This window comes from Diceros bicornis, chromosome 5 (assembly GCF_020826845.1).
Source record: "Diceros bicornis minor isolate mBicDic1 chromosome 5, mDicBic1.mat.cur, whole genome shotgun sequence".
NCBI classification, from domain to species: domain Eukaryota; kingdom Metazoa; phylum Chordata; class Mammalia; order Perissodactyla; family Rhinocerotidae; genus Diceros; species Diceros bicornis.
This window is the reverse complement of record NC_080744.1, coordinates 92,808,008-92,828,372: the sequence shown is the minus strand read 5'-3', so window position 1 is coordinate 92,828,372 and position 20,365 is coordinate 92,808,008. Positions and strand designations below refer to the sequence as shown.

Here is a 20,365-nt window from a genome sequence, read left to right as displayed (position 1 = left end):
AAGAGCATTATTTTAAGATGGAGGCACAGACGCAGCAAGAGACAGGCCCACTGCGCTCGTGAAGCTCCGGTCTGGGGGTTCTGAGACTTGGGTCCTAGTGTCAACTCTGACCCTTACTAGCTGGTGACCTGAACAAGTCAGTTAACCTTTCTGGGCCCTAAAGACCTCATCTGTAAAATGAGAGAGTTAGATTAGAAGTAGATAATGCCAAAGGCCTCTTTCAACTAAAAATTTCTGAGATTCTAGGGATAAAAGTGTAGTCCTTGGCTAAAGAGCATAGGGAAAACTCACTGTGCTCTGTGACAGAACACAGCCCTGTTTTCCAGCCTACTTCGTAGACCATTAAACAACAAAATTCATAAAAACAACCCTCAGGGTCTTTGTTCTTCCTTTGAATAAGTTGAACAGTTATATATTTTCAGCTGTGCCATTTATGCTAATAATTCCATCATATTCATTCCATCTGCATGAATGAGTGATGATTTCAGCTGTGGAATATCAATCTTTACTGACAACACAAAACTTACAGTGAAGAAAGAAAGAAAAAACCGAGCAGAGACCTCAAACACAGAAAACTCATTACCTGGCGTAGTCGGGTGAATAGTGTCCCCCCAAAATTCATGTCCACCTAGAACCTGTGAATGTGACCTTATTTGGAAATAGGGTCTTGGCAGATGTAATCAAGTTAAGATGGGGTCATACCGGTTAGCGTGGGCCCTGACCCCATGACTGGTGTCCTTGTAAGAACAGGGAAATTTGGACACAGAGACACAGACACACAGAGGAGGAGGCCATATGAAGATGGACATAGAGAATGGAACGATGCATCTCCAAGCCAAGGAACGCCAAGGATTGCCAGCAACCATGAGAAGCTAGGAGGAGGCATAGAACAGACTTCCTTCAGAGCCCTCAAGAAGGAACCAACTTTGCTGACACCTTGATTTCAGACTTCAAGCCTCCAGACCTGTGAGAGAATATGCCCCAATTTTCTCTGGTGACTCAGGGGTTCCATGCGCCTGTCCTTTAGAGGCTGAAGAGACTTCGTGCCACATTCTTTTGAAAGGTCCCTAGTTACCCAGACAAGCTCCAACCAATTCAGACCATAGCCAGCTAACCGACATGAACGCTCACAGGCTACTAGTTAACACAGTAAAAACTGTATTCTGGGAACAAATATCTACTGGCTTGGCTTCTTTGCCTCCATGATTCAGCTGTCAGACCATCCTTTCCTCTCTTGCTGGTTATCAGTAAAGTGAAGGAGCCCAGAGACAGAGACATGGGCGGCGGCGGGGCGGTGGTCTCTGTTCCTTGCAACCCAAACAAACAGGACCTGCAAACAAGCTTCAGTACTTACAGGAGTCCCACGGCAAACACTTCTCAAGGAAACCCAAACCAAACTCCTAAAGAATTTCTCTCTTCCACTTCCAATCTGGTTGTGGATGTGGATTTTGTTTAGGTTCAGGCCCTGGAGTAAGAAAGCCCAGTGTCAAATCCTGGCCCACCAGTTACGGTGTTTGTCCTTGGGCAAGTTTCTTAACCCCTCTGGGCCTGCCTGCAAACTGAACGTGTTAACACATAGAGAGTATTTTAAAACAACCCCTGGCAGACAGTAAGTGCCACCAAATATTAGCTCTACCATCACTGCTACTAAACCCTCCTCCATTCTGCCTCAGTAAACTCCCCAATCCAACAGACCGAAATCACCACAAAAAAATACCTCCTAAGTGACACAGAGCCCTCATCAACAATGAAATAACTAGCTGATGGACTGCTTGGGCCTCCTCCAACAAGTTTAAAACTAATCCCAGAACACATTCTCGATTCTTCTAACACAGAACCATGTTAGACTCAATAAATCACTGGATAATGCGTTCATCATCAAGTTCCACTAACAGTTGCAAGATGTAATCTTGTTTCTGTGCTAAGTGGTTCTGCAAGTGCACAGTCCAGACCCCCTTCTCCTGACACACACACACCCTTTCTCTCCTGCCAAGGGGTCCCTCCTTCCCCCCGAAAGGCTGCCCCCTCACCCACACCTCCTTCCTGCAGGTAAATCCACTCTTGCCTGGCCCAGCTCTCCTAGCAAACCTCTTCAATGTCCTGAAATAAAACTGTAGGCCAGCACAGTAAGCCTCAAAACTGCCCTGTGAGTAGTATCAAAAGGATGGCAGAAGGCCACAGTACACTGCTGACAAAAACCTCACGTCATTCCAATCCGTCAGCCTTTTTCTAGGCCCGTGTGTCTTTCTCCCAAGGAGAGTTCTATTGGATGAGTCTTCAGCATAAGCAGGTTTTAAAATCCCCCTTCTCCCCCCCACCACCACCTCAAGCCCAAAATGATGGAGAGCTGGCAATGACAGGGCCAATGCTGTTTTCAAGAGACACTCAGAGACATTTATCTATTTATTTATACTCGAACATCAAACACTGAGTACCTAGGTGTTTTCCTTCAGCAGATCAAACAAGGGAGCGGCCCTGGGAGGTCGGGACCAGGTTACGGTGCTGGGAAGTGGCTGGCGGCAGGGAGACTGAAGTAGCAAGGAAGGAGAAAGCCCCTCGGTGATCTAGTCCCTCCTCTTACAAACCAGGTCCTCCAAGGTGAGGGGGTTGTCTGAAGTCACACACACTTTGGTAAATGAGAAGGGAAGGAATTTACAGATAAATACATTTATGTTAACGTTCTCAGTGGTGGCCAAAATTAAGACCTTGAAATTGCCTTTTTGTGCAGACTCACTCATGTTCAAACAGTTTTATTTAACCGTATTCTTCCACAAAGTCATAAGGTCACACACTCAACCTGCTGAAATTCCAGGAAATGTCCTACAGGTTCCTAGTAAGAGGAGAGTTACTCTATGCAAGAAAATGTGAACTTCACATTTAAATGTCAGGAATGGCTACTAACCCACGAGCTTTCATAAAAGCAAGTCACTAAACTAAAAATAGCTGAAGATTGCATCACCAGTTAAGCGCACACATTTAATTGAGCACTTTTACATGCCCTAACTAAAATACTGAAAGAAGCTGGCCTTAAGCTGTTGGCAAACAGCTCTGCTGAAAGAGTATTACAGCCGTCCCTCAGTATCCGTGAGGGATTGGTTCCAGGACCCCTGCGGATACCAAAATCTGTGGATGCTCAAGACCCTTATATAAATGGCGCAGTATTTGCATATAACATATGCGCATCCTCCCGTATACTTTAAATCATCTCTAGATTACCTATAATACCTAATACAATGTAAATCCATGTAAATAGTTGTTATACTGTATTGTTTAGGGAATAATGACAAGAAAAAACAGTCTGTACATGTTCAGTACAGAAGCAGCCATCATAAGCCTTTCCATCCGAGGTTGGCTGAATCCACAGAGGCGTAACCTGCAGATACCGAGGGCCGACTGGACTTTCTACTAGAGGACAATGGGTAAGGCACTTAGTCAAATCACAAGCAAAACTGTTTTCTCTACCATCAAGAAATCATTCAACCCACACCTGAGAACAAACCAAAAATCATAAGTCAGGTGTTTCCTCTATGGGGATCCTAGAATTTTCTAAGGGGATAGGCACTTTAATGCAGAAAGGGGATAGCCCTAACATTGTATTAAAAAAATTATACCGTGATTAAATTCTGTAATATGAAAAGCAAAATCTCAGTTTTCTAGAACCCAACAAACTCAAGTGCCCAGTTTACTGGAATTTTTAAGAGATAAATACAACCAAAGAGAAGAGCATCTCCAGATTTACCGTACAAAAGAAATTTCTGTGGCATTCCTGGGAACAGTACAGATCCCACCCAGTCTTCTATGTCTACAAACATCTTCTGGAGATGGGGCAGGAGGGCAAGACTGGCACAGCCCGTGACTGAAGAACTACTGACCCCATGGAAGTTACAAGCAAAGAAGAAAGTTTCACCTTGAGCTGCAACAGAAAAGGGCTCACAGCTCCCTTCAATTAAAGAGAAAATAAAAATAATTGTGAGTCCCCATTCCTGACCACTGTTTCCCAGTGCCAGACCCGAGCACAGCTCGGCTAATTGGCTAATAAACACACTTCTGGGCCCATAATGAGAACATTAACGTGCGCGGCCCACCCACTGGAACTCTGCCACTTGCCCCTCACCGTGGCAGACACCAAGAAGCAGATCTGTGAGGAGCCCCAACCAACAGGGCAAGTCCCTGGCCCCTCCCCAAGGGAGAGACACTTCTGCCCACTCAGGCAGCTGGGCAGGGCTGAGCTCCCCGCTCTTCAGCCTCTTCCAGCTCTGCGACTCTCTGATGATGAATTCTGCTGGTTGTGGCAGGCACAGCTCCCTTCAGGCTTGCTCTAGAAAGTAGGAAAGGTTCTGGGCTCCTTGTCCTTCCGAGACCAAGAGAAGGTTCTGGGGACAAGAGTATACAGTGTGTATGGCATTTTAAGGCACTCTTTACTTATTTCTGTTTTATAAATACCTCGGACGCTGTAAGTAGAAACAGGATCTCCTGCCAGCTTGGAGCAGCAGGCCTAGAGGTCACATGTATACCACTGTGACAAGTGCCCAAGTCTTAAAAGACAAACTCCACTAGCTAAAAGCAGATAAATATGAAGGACTCAGGCCCTTGGGCTAAAAATGAAGGAAAGGGGATTGTGAGATAGTCACCCTTTGGCGCTGACAAGCCAGCCCCAACACCCGCCTCCAGGGAGCCCCTACCCAGCCTCTACCATCAGTCCCAATGATTCTGAGAGCTAAACAGAGCCTCTCCCCCAACTTCTATGTCACAACCCAAGTGGAAGGACTCAGAGATGCTGGATTCTGGAAGTACAAGAAGGAGGGGACCCCATTTGTGTCTCCATACATCTTGCTTCCAATGGCATCTGGAGTTATTCTTCCCTCTGACCATGCTGTGCTGTGCAGCTCTGGGCAGGTCACTTGCCCTCTCTGAGAATTTTGAAGGCTATCCTAAAAGAGCCCATGTGGTATAGCTGAAAAACACAGATCTTAGAATCAGAGGACCTGGGTTTGAGTTCAGGTTCTGGCAAGTGACTTGGGTGAACTATCTAAATTTTATGAAAGTTTGCTTTTTCTTCTATAAAATGGTAAAGAGGTTACATTACAGGTTATGGAGAGAAAGAAGTTGATGAAATTATGTAGGCAAAAAAAGCTTTATAATTATAAAATACTCACAAATATACTCAAGATAAGGTTTGTAAAATGCTTTGAGCTTTTTAGATAAAAGCTGCCTTATTAAATATTTCAAGATTAGAAAAATATTAGTTTTAAAGCAACAGGTAGGGAATTTTAAACACATGAAGAGGATGGGAATTGGTCTCCAGGCAGTCCTGAACTTGGCTTTATCAGATCCTTCTACTGAGGACATTGAAAATCTAGAAAAATAAAAACTCAAAAGCTGTAAGATGGAAAGGGCAGCCCTCGGGGTTGATATATTTTGGGGTCTTAGCTAAATAGATTGCTTCTCCAAGTAAACAGACAGACGTAGGCTCACACCTTCAATGTTCCTGTCTCCCCATCCATCCAACACAAACATCAATTGTTGATCTAGACATCTCTTCCTCTCCCCTCCCACTTGGGAAGCAAGTTTTCTCAGCCTGCTTTAAAGGCTGAGGGCAAGTCCCAACTGCCACCCCTGGTTCCCAGCAGCCCTCCTCCTCCAGTTTTCAGGCAGGCGTTTGCTCCGAGTCCACCCCCAGTTCACCTCCGCCCAAGGCAGCATAAGAGCTCCATACAATACTCCACGACATAAGGCTGGTACATCTCACAGGAAGCAGAGGCTCAGCCACTAGCTCACTGTACAGGAGTTCTTCCTTTGCCGGGCTTTCCTGATGCATACGTGGTGCCAATCATCAGTCTCCTGGGAGGTGAGGACCCAACCATCAAGGAAGATTTTTCATCAGAAAGGAGAGAAATGCTTCTCTATAACTGGGAAACAAAGTGATCCCATTTACAAAAAATTGATTTAACGGCATAAGTTGGGAGCACCCTCACGGATAAAGCAGTGGTTTGTAAATGAAGAAGACAGAATCCCCTCAAGAAGAGTGTCAATACCACTGGAGGGGAAGGTTTTGCAAACCTACAACCCTCTTCTGACATTCCACCCCGCTCCCCAGGGAGCCCAAAGGCATCACTTCATTCTAAGCTCTGTGGGGGCTATGAAAGAAGTATAATACATGGCATCCATGAAATTATTAGAAAACAGTGCAAATCCATGTATAATCAAGCATGAAATCTTGAAGTATCTCTTATAAATACTAGAGGAATTCAACCAGAGGAGGCAGAAAGAAGGAGGAGGTGGACCCAGATAGCTGGGTGACCATGGGAAGAGATGGAACAGAAGGGAAGGTGAGGAGGAGGGTTGGGTGCAGACATCAGGCTGGGCTCACAGGCTGAGCCAAGGCCGGAGAATGCAGGACAATTAGGAGACTGGCAGGCGGGGCAAGAGGGAGCAGTTTGGGAGCAGTGGAAGTGAGTCATTGGGGAATGAAGCTTCAGGGCTTTACTTACAAGGGGAGTGCCAGAGGTCAGCCTGGAAGACGGCACCACACATACGCCACCCTGGCCCTGCGTGCTGGGCCGGAGCACTGAGGGACTGACTTGCAAGCAGGAGGTGTTGAGAAGCATTTGCTTGGCTACATGTAACCTGACCCTTGGGATGCTGGACAGCCATTGTCATTCACCATTTGAACATCACCATAAGCCCTCGATTCCATGCAGTTTTGTACAGCCTGCTTGGAATAGAATCTTCATTGGGGGGCCCATACCCTCCAGGTCCTAAAAATCGTACCATTTCCCCCCTTGACATTTTGCAAATACCCTTTCATAACCAGAAAATTTGCCGGTCTCATCGATACATAAAAGTGATGATTCATATCCCTTTAATCTCTGTTGGGGATTCTGGTCTATGCCCTTCTAATTCAGTCCTCATGTGTAAATTCTACACAACGTTAAATTTATGGTGTTGAGCACACAGTGGGCACTCTGTAAACATTTCCTGATTGACTGAGTCTGTGGGAAAGGCCTAAAGCATCGCCATTCTGATCCCTCAAGCAGAATTTTCTTACAAGGAGATTATTACATTAGGCTGAGAGGTATGCGGCCTTCATGAGGAACTGCCATGCTACCCTGGATCGAGAGAAAAGGCTCAATGTGACCTGGGCTGTTAGCAGCTTCTGGATATTTTAAAGAACATCTTAAAGTTCAGGCAATAGCTATCCATCTAAGTGAAAGTTTTCCATTCTCCATCACTTGTAGAAGCTATTGTCCAATGTCATATTTCCTTTACCCTCCCCCTTTGTCTAAAGAACATCTTACTAAGTTCAAAGAGTCATAAATCTACTTCAGAAACTGCTCACAAATAAAGAAAGAGAATTCAAAGCACAACCAGGCTGTTCTAGGGAGCAGAAGGAAGGAAAGGCCCCCAAAGAGAAGGCAAACAGAAATCTACCCGCTGAGTGTTAGCATTCAGACAAACACTGAAATACCATCAGAGGACTCAAGATTTCTGCTCCTCACTCCAAAACATCCAAAACAACAAAATCATCTATGGCATTTCCCAACTGACATGAGCTTATATGATCCAGAAAATATAAATCTGGATATAATTAATCCTGGGTTAACCTAGATTGAGATGTTGGTGAATTATTAACATCTAAGGAAAATGGAAAACTCCCTCCTCAAGTATCTGTGATACCTGAAACAGGTTTGTGTAAATAGGTCAGAACATTTTTGTTACAAAGATTTCTGCTTCATTGAGATGCTTTCTGTGGGTGTGCACTGATGGTGGTGAGGGCGTTCACAATAGGGTGGATCAATTCTCTGGGACAGACAGATCTGGCCTGAATCATGACTCTACCCCTTACAGGTTGTGTGACTCTAGGCAAATTTCTTAACCTCTTTGCACCTCAGTTTCCTTACCCACTAAATGGGGATAATAAGTGTCCTGCTCTTAGAAGAAAAATTAAGAACACGAGCACAATGCCAACTTGGCAGTGGTGTGCTCACCAGAGAAGGCAGAGGAGGGGCTCGCTTTATCCAACGAGGCTAGTGGATCCCAGCCCAGAGCCAAATGTCTGCATCTTCAAGCCTGGTTAGTCCAGCTCCCAGACTTGCCTGTGAACAATGACTACCAATCCAATTTAACCGTCCTCTACAGGTGACGCGTGGATCCTGCACGTACCTGTTCCTGTCTCCATTCCAGACCATTCGTTTCATTCAGTCACACAGAGAAAATACTAAGTTTGTGAACCACAAGTTGGGGTCAAAATCCTCATCCTGGGATCTAGTAGAGCTCTCTGGCTGATGCTAACAAGTCACCATATCTTTAAAATGAAGGAGCAGAACTAGGTGATAACAAAAATTCTTATTTGTGTAGCTCTACAATTTATCAAATGCTTGTGATTTAACTACATTACCTCAGTTACTTCTCAAACATGTCACAAAATGCATTGGTGTTTGGAGTGGGGACCAATTACATAATTTACTGTTCACAAAGTGCGTCCTCAGACATTACCTCATTGGTACTCCCAATAGTTCTGAGTTATTATTAACGCAAGAGAGGAAACTAAGGCCTGGGGACCCTCCCTGTTCCAGGCCCTGAGTGAAGCTCTAGCAATACACAGAGGTGAGGCATCTATCCATCCCAGAGGCCCTTCGCAGATGTGGATGGATCCCGACCACTTTAGCCCCATTGACAGATGCTCTCTAAGGCCTCTCCTACCCAAAGAGAGCCTTTAAAAAAAATTTGCATTCCTCTTATAAGCTCTTCGGTGGCAAAGACAAGATTTCTCTTGCAATTTTAGTGCAACAACCAGCTTTCTACGTAGAGTCAATAAATAGATGGATGATATTAATGACAGACCGAGGGAAAGGGACTATGTTTTTTCTAAATTGGGAAAAACATCCTTGGCTATAATCTACTTGGCATTTCCCATCATCTTACTATTTAGAAGGGCACATTTTTCAATGTCATTGACAAGAGTGAGGGAGCACTTAATTTACATGATCAGACTAGAGAAGGGAATCACAGCCAGGGTATTTGGAATCTGAGAAGCTCAAATCTACAGTGTGAATACAGGGCAGGCCACACAGGGAGCCGTGAGGAGCTGGAAGTTCAGCAGGCACTCATGGAAAGCGACCTCGGGGCCACGCATGGGCCGATGGTGGGGCAGAGGGTGTCCAGACCCCAGGAGAGCCTGATGGCAGAGGCCCAGCAGAGAGAGGGCTCGATAAATATTTGCTGAACAAATGAAAGACTCCAGTGCAATCACATCATCCTAGGAATATTGTGTTTCCCTCAATTTTTAGGGAGCAGTAATGTTATAATTGGACACATGAGAAAGGTTAATAGGATGCCAAACAATACCTGTAGAAATTTGCTAAAATGCATCGTTCCATTTTAAGTCAACAAAGCAAAGAAGACAGCAACATACACAATATGCTGCCAGTTATATAAAAAAGAAAGATACAGGACACAGATATACACACACGTTTGCTGAGATATGCATATAAAATATCTCTGAAAAAATACACAATATACTAGCAACATTCATGGCTTCTGGGAGGAAGGTTTTTACTGTTCCATGTCATGCCTTTTGAATGTTACACCATGTGAGTGTATTACCTGTTCAAAAGTAAATAATATCTCTATAGGACAAATTACCCAGTTTCTCCAACAAATTGCAGGGAAAAAAGAAAAGGAAATGGACTTGTGATTTAAAAGAAACATAAATGGCAGAACAACTAATCACAATGTGTGAATCTTATTTGCATCCTGATTCAAAAAAATTAAACTTTAGAAGAAACGTAGGGGCCAGCCCCATGGTGTAGCGGTTAGGTGCACGCGCTCCGCTGCTGGCGGCCCGGGTTTGGATCCCGGGGACACACCGAGGCACCCCTTGCTGTGCCACGCTGTGGCGGCATCCCACGTAAAGTGGAGGAAGATGGGCACAGATGTTAGCCCAAGGCTTCCTCAGCAAAAAAAGAGGAGGATTGGCACGGATGTTAGCTCAGGGCTGATCTTCCTCACAAAAAAAAGAAAAGAAGAAGAAGAAACGTACTTCTGACATTTTAAAACAATTAGAAATTTGGACAATGACTAGATAGTTGATGATATTAGAGAATTATCGTTAACTTTTTAAAGCATAACGACAGCATTATAGTTATGTTTAATAAAGGAATCTTTATCTTCAAAGGAGATCACGGAAATATTTATAGATACAACTACACGATGTTTGGGATCTACTTCAAAATTCCTGCGGGCTTGGGGAAGTGGCTAGGGGTGGTCATGAGTAATCACTGTTGAAGCTGGTGATGAGTACAGGGGGTTCACTGTATGAGTCTCTCTACTTCTGTATATCTTTAAAATTCCCATAATAAATGCATGAATGATTATTTATAACAGCACAAATAGTCTCAGTAGTCACTGAATTTCCAGTTCACATCCAACCTTCAGCTACAGTCCAGCCTCCATTGTCCCTGGGAGGATGAGTTGCTTGTGGCAAATAAGCTTCTGGCTACTCCCAGCTACAGCCCTTCGGGTAAGTGTGTAGGTCACGCAAATGTCAATAGAAAACTTTATCACTAACTCCAAAATTAGACAAACAAAAAGAATCAAAGAAATTACTTTTGGAGGGCTCCCTTCCACTGGTGTGGACACTTCGTGTTGGCTGCACAAACAGGCTCTCATTAAGGCAGGACACCAACGACGCAACTAACTCTTCATTTCAGCTCCATGAGTATTTCTCAAGTGTTCGACACGTGAGAAGGAGCCATGCATGACACAAACATGACTGGAAATCTGTCTGCCTCACAGAGCTTACATTCCTACACTGGGGTAGGTGCTAGGTGGACCCCTCTAAGGGAAAAAATAGTGCTGCCAGATCTCTTGACAACTTTTTATTCAATTCTTAAATTTAAATTGAATTACTTTTATTCAATTATTATTTATTATACTATATCTTAAATGTACAAACATAAAACTAGACATACAGGGCTGGCCTGGTGGCATAGTGGTTAAAGTTTGCACACTCTGCTTTGGTGGCCTGGGGTTCACCAGTTTGGATCTACATCACTCATCAAGCCATGCTATCACAGCGTCCCACATACAAAATAGAGGAAGATGGGCACAGATGTTAGCTCAGGGCCACTCTTCCTCAAGCAAAAAGAGGAAGATTGGCAACAAATAAAATTACTCAAACAGTAAAATTCAGAGTAACTACATTAATGTAATGAAGTTGATGCCATTTTTCATACCTGAAATCCCTGACAAAGTTAATGTGTTCCCGCCCACTCCTAGGCAGGTCCTGTGAGCACCAATCACAGTGTGACAGCTGCCTTCTTGCACCCCTTTTCTCTGTGGGGCCCACTTTTGCGGCCTTCATGTGCACAGTGCTCTGTGTGTGGACACTTCATGTCCACTTGGCTTCTCCTGAGGTTATCTCATCTTCTCCAAGGTAAGTTCATCTCCATTATTTTTCTCTATAGCGAGTTTACCTGGCTCCAACTCATCATAAATTCCAGCACAAATGGGGGACACTGAGGCCGTGTGGCTGGGCTCTAATAATTAGGTTATCCCAATGATACAGAACAGGCTTTTAAAATATTTCCAATTATTTTTAACATGAAACCAAAAGGTCTGAATGCTCTTAATTTAAGGAGAACTCAAGGAACCTCAAAAACATATCCCTGGCCTTGGACTGGCAAATACCCATAACACAAGATGGAATGTCATGGTGCTACTGCAGTAGCGCAAAAAGTGCCGTGGGGACTCAGATCAGAAGTCACATTATATCTCAGAAACAATATGAACTACTACCTGATATATTAAATCAACAATTTAATAAGTTTAAGCATAGGGGCCGGCCCGGTGGCATAGCGGTTAAGTTCACGCGCACCGCTTCAGTGGCCCAGGCTTCACTGGTTCTGATCCTGGGCGCGGACCTACGCACCGCTCATCAAGCCATGCTGAGGCAGCATCCCACATGGAGCAACTAGACGGATCTACAACCATGACATACAACTATCTACTGGGGCTTTGGGGAGAAAAAATAATAATAATAATAAGTTTAAGTATATGCTTCAAAAGACTGAGGAGTAAACACACTGAAGGGCCTCACTTAATTCCAATGAGCTGCTGAGGTCCCGCCTCAGCCTCCCCTACTCCTCATCCTTAAGAACTACAACATGGCACTCCAGACACGAACAAATCCTGAGCCCTTAGAGTCAAAGAACAACTTCCAATATCAGCTCATATCACTATAAGATGCTACAACTGCATATCCACATTGTGTAGTCCGTACCACCCAAAAAGACCGGGCATAAAACCATACCAAATGATGCCATGGCTAGTTTAGCTGGGCTAAGTGAATGGCCTGGTTTCCCAGCAAGAGAATAGCCAGCACTGTCCAAGAAAGCTGAAAAGTGGAACCCTCCTTGAATAGAATCCTCTACTTCAGGCCCTCTCAAACTCCATGATTCAATTTGCATTAACTCAACCTTTTTATCAATCTAAATATATTCTGTTTAGAAGGTTGCTCTTTGGGGCCGGCCCCGTGGCTTAGCGGTTAAGTGCGCACGCTCCGCTGCTGGCGGCCCGGGTTCGGATCCCCGGTGCGCACCGACGCACCGCTTCTCCAGCCATGCTGAGGCTGCGTCCCACATACGGCAACTAAAAGGATGTGCAACTATGACATACAACTCTCTACTGGGGCTTTGGGGAGACAAAGGAGGAGGATTGGCAATAGATGTTAGCTCAGAGCCAGTCTTCCTCAGGAAAAAGAGGAGGATTGGCATGGATGTTAGCTCAGGGCTGATCTTCCTCACAAAAAAAAAAAAAAGGTTGCTCTTTATTCTGGGATATTGACCTTCCCACATTTTTGGTGTTAAAGTATCTTTTCTTAAATGATGGCAATGATTATAGATAACAGGGCTTATTTCCTTATTTGAAAAAATTAAAATTTGGCAACCCTATGTTGGACTTCCTGATCTGTTTTTTAGTACCATCACTGACATGACTAAGTAAACAGCACACAAATAGAGTATATAGTCATGTGTCGCTTACCGACAGGGAGAGGTTCTGGGAAACGTATCGTTAGGCGATTTCACAGTTGTGCAAACATAGGGTGTACTGAAGGGGAACAAAATTTGCCACCCCCAAATGTGTCTCTTTAACATGAGGGTTATTTTAGGCTGATTATTATCATTTTTTTATTTGTGAGGAAGATCAGCCCTGAGCTAACATCCATGCCAATCCTCCTCTTTTTGCTCAGGAAGACTGGCCCTGAGCTAACATCCTTGCCCATCTTCCTCTACTTTATATGGGACGCCGCCACAGCATGGCCTGACAAGCGGTGTGTCGGTGCGCGCCTGGGATCTAAACCCAGGCCGCCAGCAGCGGATAGCGAGCACTTAACTGCTACGCCACGGGGTGGCCCTAGGCTGATTATTTTTAAGAAACAAAAGACTCAGAAAGTTTTTCTTGTTACCTCCCCCTGAACTGCCTAAAAGAATTCAGATAAAAAACCTGTCTCAGGAAGCGAGCTATCACCTTAATATAACATGGACTAGGTGTAGACAGGGAGGAACCTAGAAAAGCCTGTTTGTTGGGCTCCCCTCTGTGTTCTGTTTCTCTGTGACCAAACACTTGTTTTCCAAACATTTGCTCCTTTTCACCTACTTGTGAATTGCTTTCCTTCCCTTTGAAGTCCCTGACTCTCCTCACCCCCAACACCTTCTGTCTTCAGCTGAGGATCGTATTTAAGTGCTTTGGCCATTTTGGCGAGTTCATGGGTTTTCCTGGGTTTCTCCCCATGTATACATATTTTAAACTTTCGTTTGTTTTTTTCCTGTTAATCTGTCTCATGGGAATTTAATTCTTAGACCAGTCAGAAGAACCTAGAAGGGTAGAGGAAAATTTCTTCCTCTCCTACAGTACTTACACAAAGCTAGATGGTACAGGCTACTATACACCTAGGCTCTATGGTACTAATCTTACGGGACCACTGTCATATATGCGGTCCATCATCAACCAAAACGTCATTATGCGGCACACGACTGTACTAGAGTGATTGTGTGAAACTGGGGGCAATTTTTCAAAGCTTCTATCTCTTTACTCTAATCTCTACTGGAAAAAGTGTAACTGATAATGCCACTCCTTCTCCTCATATTACATAACACCGTATGTGTGGTACAACTGATTGATAATGTGGAAGCCCAGCAATGAGCAAAGACCAAAAAGTAATGACTCCAGAATAGACCAGCTGACTAATATCTTGAAGATTCAATTCAATTTCGAGGTGACTCTAAATTAGGCTCAGAGGTAAATAAAAGCAAGATGAAGATTAAGGAACATTCAAAGAAAAGAGAAAAAAGAAAAAAGGCAGAATCTGGGAGCCACAGAAGACCATGTTTAAATCAGTGTCGTGATATAAAACACAAGCACAGCCATAAAAATTCAAATATGAAGAACCTCAAAACTCTCAGAGTCATCATCAGCGAAAGCTTAGCAAGGCTGTGCTCAAGCTCAGACCTTGGAAATGGTAAAGCTAATTTGGAGAACTTCGGAAATGCTCCCGAGGAGAGCAACAAAAATTATGTTCCCAAATGTTGATTTGGGAAAGATGCTTCACAGAGGCGCAGGTGTGAGAGCTGGTTTTTCCTGGGGTGACAGAAAACAAGGGGTGGGGCACTTAACAAAGCTACCCAAACAGGATGTCCAGTGATGAAGGGCAGGGTTCCTCTCTGATGCTCAAGGGCGAGGACAAACACAGCCAGTGATGCCAGAGACAGGATTAGATGTGACGGAGATGCTGGAAATGCTTATCAGGAAGGCTGAGAGCCTTCTCTGGAGACCAGAGAAAACACAGCAAGCTTTCCCTGGCAATTCCAGCACATTCTGCCCAGAGGGCAAGGCAAAGGTCCCATGCAGTTCCTCATTCTCAACGCTTCCCTCTCCCTGCACGAGATGACCTCTAGAAGAAGCCCTCACCTGGCCTCTTATGAGGCTGGGAGCTGCAGGATGTAGAGAAGAAAAGTATTTGCTCCCAAATGTCCACAAAATGATTTAGGATCTCCATGCGAAGCATCTGCCTAAATAAGACTGGTTCTTAACATCCTTAGAAACAGAAAACAGATATCTAAAATAGACCGCCTTCATAAAAAAGTGACACCGAAGCTCTTTCCACACTGCCAAGAAATATTAAGTGAAAAAAAGCAAGGTTCCAAATAGCAGGTATAGTACCCTACCATTTGTGTACAAGGGAGGGGAATATTCATAACTAATTTGCCAATACACGTATACAATACCTTGGATGTGCATGCAACACCTCTGCAGGATGAAGAAATCAGTAACACTGGTTGCCTCTAAGGAACAAAACTAGGTAGCAGGAGTGAGGGGTGGATAGAGATGTATTTACTATCTAACCTTTTCAGCCTTTTGAATATTTTCTTTCATCATGTAAACATATTACTTTTTAAAAAAAAACTGAATTAAAAACATTAAAAATTTTTAAATGTAAAATAAAAACAAAATAGTCTTTATGGAACAAACCAAACACACTGTTAATCTGGACAGCTGTGTTCCTGGCACACGCCAGGTGCTCAGTTTGTTGAACTTAATGAACCTCCACTTAAAGCCAACAAAAGAAAATCAGAAACCAGGCAAACCCAGGGGTATCAATGTTCCAATTCTCTAATAAGCTCTTTACCTGTCTGCTACTTAACTATCGCAAAAGATCAGAAAATGCGTTCTGTGTAACAAGCCCTGTGCCCAACTGGGTCCAGTGCACAAGCTTCATGGGTAACAACAGGTCGATCATCCTCCACACCAGCCATTTTATAAACAGAAAACATTTAATCCCAAAACATGATGCTCTGGAGCCAAGACAACAAAAATAAATGTGCAGATATGCAAATGATCCTCAAGGGAGATAACATCAGCACCTGCACGGAATCAATACAGAAACAGCAGTACGGGGGTTCAAAATGTCCTTAACCGTGCATCGTCCAAAAAGGTTGGAACATGAAAAGGTGCTATAAAATCCTAATGTCAGACCATATCAAGAGGCAGCCTGAACCCTCAGTGCTCTGTTCCTAGGGATAGCTTAGCTCAAGATGAAACAGGAAGGCTTAACCACCTGATGCCCCAATCATCTACACTCTTAAATTGGTCAAGGAGTACTCAAAATCTACACTGCGATAAAAATCAGAATAATGTAAGCAGTAGGTCATGGCAGAAATTCTGCCACAGGGAATTCTATTATATTGGAAGTATCTCTCTGCTAGGGCTTTCCTAGAGCCAGGTTTGGGGCAAAAAAATAAGACAGACTCTGCCTCTGTCTTCCACAGGACCAAAGAAACAGTTTCGTGCTCTGGGCAGGAGCCCTGGGCAAGGGCAGTGGGGAACCACTATAGTATCTGTGGGCTCTGCCAGAGGTTACGAGGAGAAAGGCGTTAAGTGGAAGAAGTAAGGAATACCAGCAAATGAGAAGCCCTTTCCCCAAGACGTTACGAGAAAAGAGAGCAAGATAGAGAGAAAGGGGCACATATTAATACACAAAGAAACCAAAGCGATGATTCAGATGGCTGAGCTCTAGAACGTCCTAAAGAAAAAAACAAAACTCAGAATCAACTCTTAAGAAGGTGCCAATCAATGAATAGTGATAACCTTTGGTTGATTCTAGAAAACATGTAAAAACAGAAAAAAGGAAAACCAAAGTTGACCGGATTTTAGCAAGAAATAAAGGTGACAGTTACTTCCAATTAAAAGCGAATTGGCTGGCAAACTGAGAATGAGTATTTATCAAAACTGTGAAAGTGATACAGGAAATGAAGGTGAAAGCAAAAAGGAAAGAAAGGGAACTTCCCCAACTGAAAGGAGAAGAAAAGGCTGTTCCACTGCACTTGCCATCTGGTTTATTTCAAGCTCAAGAAAAGAACAGGAAAAACGCAGAAAAACCAGTGAACCAGCTAGATTACCAGCAAGAATCAGTCACACACTTGTGTTTCTGCCAGGCGAGCAGGCGCTGCTGGTGCTCCCTACTCGAATGACTAAGTAACCTGCTTAAACGCATTTGACACACGATCCCTGAACTTCCGAAAAGCACTTAATACAGTGGCTCATGAAATCTTAATCTAAAAATGTTCATCCATTTATAATCAAGCTGCACCACACTGACAACTGGGAAGGAGGGTGGAACAGAGGGAAGAGGTATTTGGAAGGACGCCATGGAGAATGGTATCATCGGGGGCTGTTTATCACTTTGAGGGACTTCCCCTCCTCCTTTTTAAAGAGAACACAAGAGATTTGGAGTCTACAAAGAATGTAATTACAAGGAGAGGGCTAACAGAGAAAAGGAATTACCTGATTCAATAGAAGACAGAAAAATAAATAAGAAATAAAATGCAATGTGACTTGGAAAACCCCACAGACGTTTGTGCTACCATGAAATCTGGAATATGTCTAATGAACCGGAGGTGGAGGAGGCAGGGAAAAAAATTAGCCCCTGATAGAAAACATTGGGTGATAGATATGAAGAAAAACTGTATAAAAGGGCAATAGAACATCGCATGTAGCAAATCTGTAGTGGTCACTATGTGCCAGGCACTGTTCTAAATGCTTCAGATATAGTAACTCATGTCATCCTCAAAACAACCTTCTAATCTAAGTACCATCATCATTCCTGTTTTATAGGTGAACAAACAGAGGCACAGAGAGGTTAAGTAACTTGCCCAAGGTTATAGCTAGCAAGAAGCAGGCCTAGAATTCAAATCCAGGCACTCTGGCACCAAAATCTGTGCTTCTAACCTCTCTGGACTCCCCTAGAATTTAAACACGGAGAGTGAGATAACTAGGTTGGGAGTGAAATACAAGCCCTGCACTGGCTGGATCCAGGGTCAACAGATCGTCCCTTAGTCACGGCCTCATGATGAGCAGGCAGCCCTGTTCCTCTCCTGTGCATTGACAAGATGGATTAGATGAACTCTACCTAAGGGGTCTTCAGCGCTAAAAAGCCACAAGTTCATGCTGATTGATCTGCTTTCTGACTGGTTATTCAAAGGTGAATTCATCCTAAAACAGGCAGCAAGTTGTGTTAAGGTTCTTTCTCTGCCTCCTGACCTTCAGAAGATTATGATGTCCTCTCTACTCAGGCAAATGACAGAGGGCAGTGAAAGGGGTACTGTATGGTTTCTCTTTTGGACTCTTCTTACTGCAGTTGTAATGAAATGGCCCTCAAAAAGCTCTGGGCGCAGATCACATTAACTCCGCCAAACCTACCGTCTTCCTAGGCCCCTCTCATGAGCCTGCTCTTGGAACCTGCCTTTGGATCCAGTTACTGGAATGCAGGTGAAACTGACACACTGGAGGTGGAGCAACCAAAAGAGAGGAATTGGGAGGATTAAGAGAGGCAGTCCATGGTAGGTCAAATTAAGGAGTTTCATGATGGCTAAAGAAATCTTATCTTCTTGGTATAGTCCATTCTCTTTGCTAACACCCATTCTTGAGAATTGAGACCACAAGATCCATTATGGGTGAATTTAACACCCACTCCCAACTTAAGGGACCTCCGGAAGCATCCTTCACAAGTGAGGTATTAAAGGTCACCCAGAGTGCATCTGTGAGTGGAGATGGGCTGTAGGTGGGTCATGCAGTCCTCCCTTGGGAGGCCTCTCTAAGCATTACTGACAGGTGGCTGTCATCTGGCCTCTGCCTGGTCACATCCAAGGTCGAGGCGCTGGTTGCCTCGCCTGGCAGGGAGCCACCTGCGCTGCTGGACAGCTCTCGCTGTGAGGAAAGCCCACGAAGCGCCTAGAACAGTGCCCGGAGCGGGGCGACCTCAGTAAGTGTGCCTCCAAATGGGTCAAAAGCTGTCTCCTTACAATCTGAACCCAGCGATCCCGGGTGTGCCCCTGGAGCCCAGAAAAGCAAAGGCCTCTCGGATATCCGGGGCTATAAGCAGGCCCCTTGGCCTTCTCCTTCCAGGTGCGTAGCTTGGACCTCCATCACCACGCCTGGGCCAGCATACCCCCACTCCAGACCCCAGACGTCCCAAGAGTGCGCACCGATGTAGAGATGGCCGGCAGGGAGGCCGCGGTCGAGGCTGTCCCCTACCTCGGAACCTGGGGCAGGAGGGGACAAAGGGCTTTCAGGAAGGCGTATCCCACCCGCTGTGGTCCAGGCGGCCCCCCTCCCCGCCAGTGGGCGAGCCGGCTCTTGGGATCCCCGTGGCATCAAGTGACAGGCCCCCAAGGATCCCCGAGGATCTGGGGCGTGCAGACTGCGGCGCGATGGGCCAAACCACGATGGGAACCGCGGGGCTCAGAGGTTTGACCCGACGGATCCGGGGCGCGATTCCGGCTTAGCGGAGCTCGCTCGGCCAAGGCATTACCTGCGCGTGGTTGACTACAGCGGCCCAGCTCGCGCCCAGACCGGTTCCCGCACCTCCGCAGCTGCCGGTGGCGCTCATAGAAATGCAGCCGGAACCCCTGGCCAGTGCAGCTCCCGCCGCTACCGGCCCCGCCCAGGCAACTGCCGCCACGCCCCTGACGACCGCTTCTGCTACGCCCCTAACCGCGGGAACCCGCCCGTTCATTGGGCGGCCCAGCCGCTGCTCTACTAGCCCCGCGCGCTCATTACACCTGGAGGGTAGCCCATTGGTCAACGGAGCTGCTCCTCAGAGTGGAGGCGGAGCCCTAAGTGGAGAGCGCTTGGTAACAATTGGTTACTTTTGACGTCTGTAGCGAGTGAGCCAAGACGCTATTGGATAAGGCCAGCCCGGAGGGGGCGGGGAAAAGGGAGGAGGGCTAAAAGATGGGTCGTGTTTGATGTTGATGGGGGCGGGGTGCAGAGACAGTGGCAATTGTGACCTGAAGCTGGTTGGGGGTGGGGGTGGGGGTGCTGAGTGAGGTCACGTGTCGTCTGGGGTTGGGAGGACGGAGGACCGCTGGTACCTCAGCTGCGGCGTCTGATGGCTCCAAGCCGACCGACTGACTCACCTGTTTCCCAGGACGCAAGGGGTGAAATTTGGGGGTCGTGCCCCAGAAGAGAGGAGGGAGGGTAATGAGTCACTAAGCCGCAAGGAGAGGAAAGAATGTGGAGGCAGCAGCCTCTGGCCCCTTCCAGCTAGGGAAGGGTGATGAGGACATGCCGGGCTGTATGGACCTCACTTGTTCCACTGTCCTTTCAGGCTTTAGGATGACCCTTGTCCAGTTGGAGGCCGCCTGGAAGAAGGTAGCCTTTGGAGTTAGACCTAGAATTGAGCCCCCGGTTGGCATGTACAAGTTGCATGGCCTAGAGCAAGTCACTCACCCTTTCTGCATGCACTCTGATTTTTTCATTTGGCGACTGGGAGTAACAATAGTAGTTGATGAGAAGATTAAGTAAC

The 20,365-nt window shown here is 45.5% G+C and overlaps 1 protein-coding gene across 1 annotated transcript in view; it reads right to left on the bottom strand.

Annotated features, from left to right (window-relative positions):
• Positions 1–19,475, bottom strand: part of ABHD2 (abhydrolase domain containing 2, acylglycerol lipase) — a 96,557-nt gene extending 77,082 nt beyond the window's left edge. Inside the window, exon 1 of the mRNA XM_058542423.1 lies at positions 19,370–19,475. The gene's annotated coding sequence lies outside the window, so the exon portion shown is untranslated. The remainder of the gene's footprint in view (positions 1–19,369) is intronic.
• Positions 19,476–20,365: the final 890 nt, after the last annotated feature.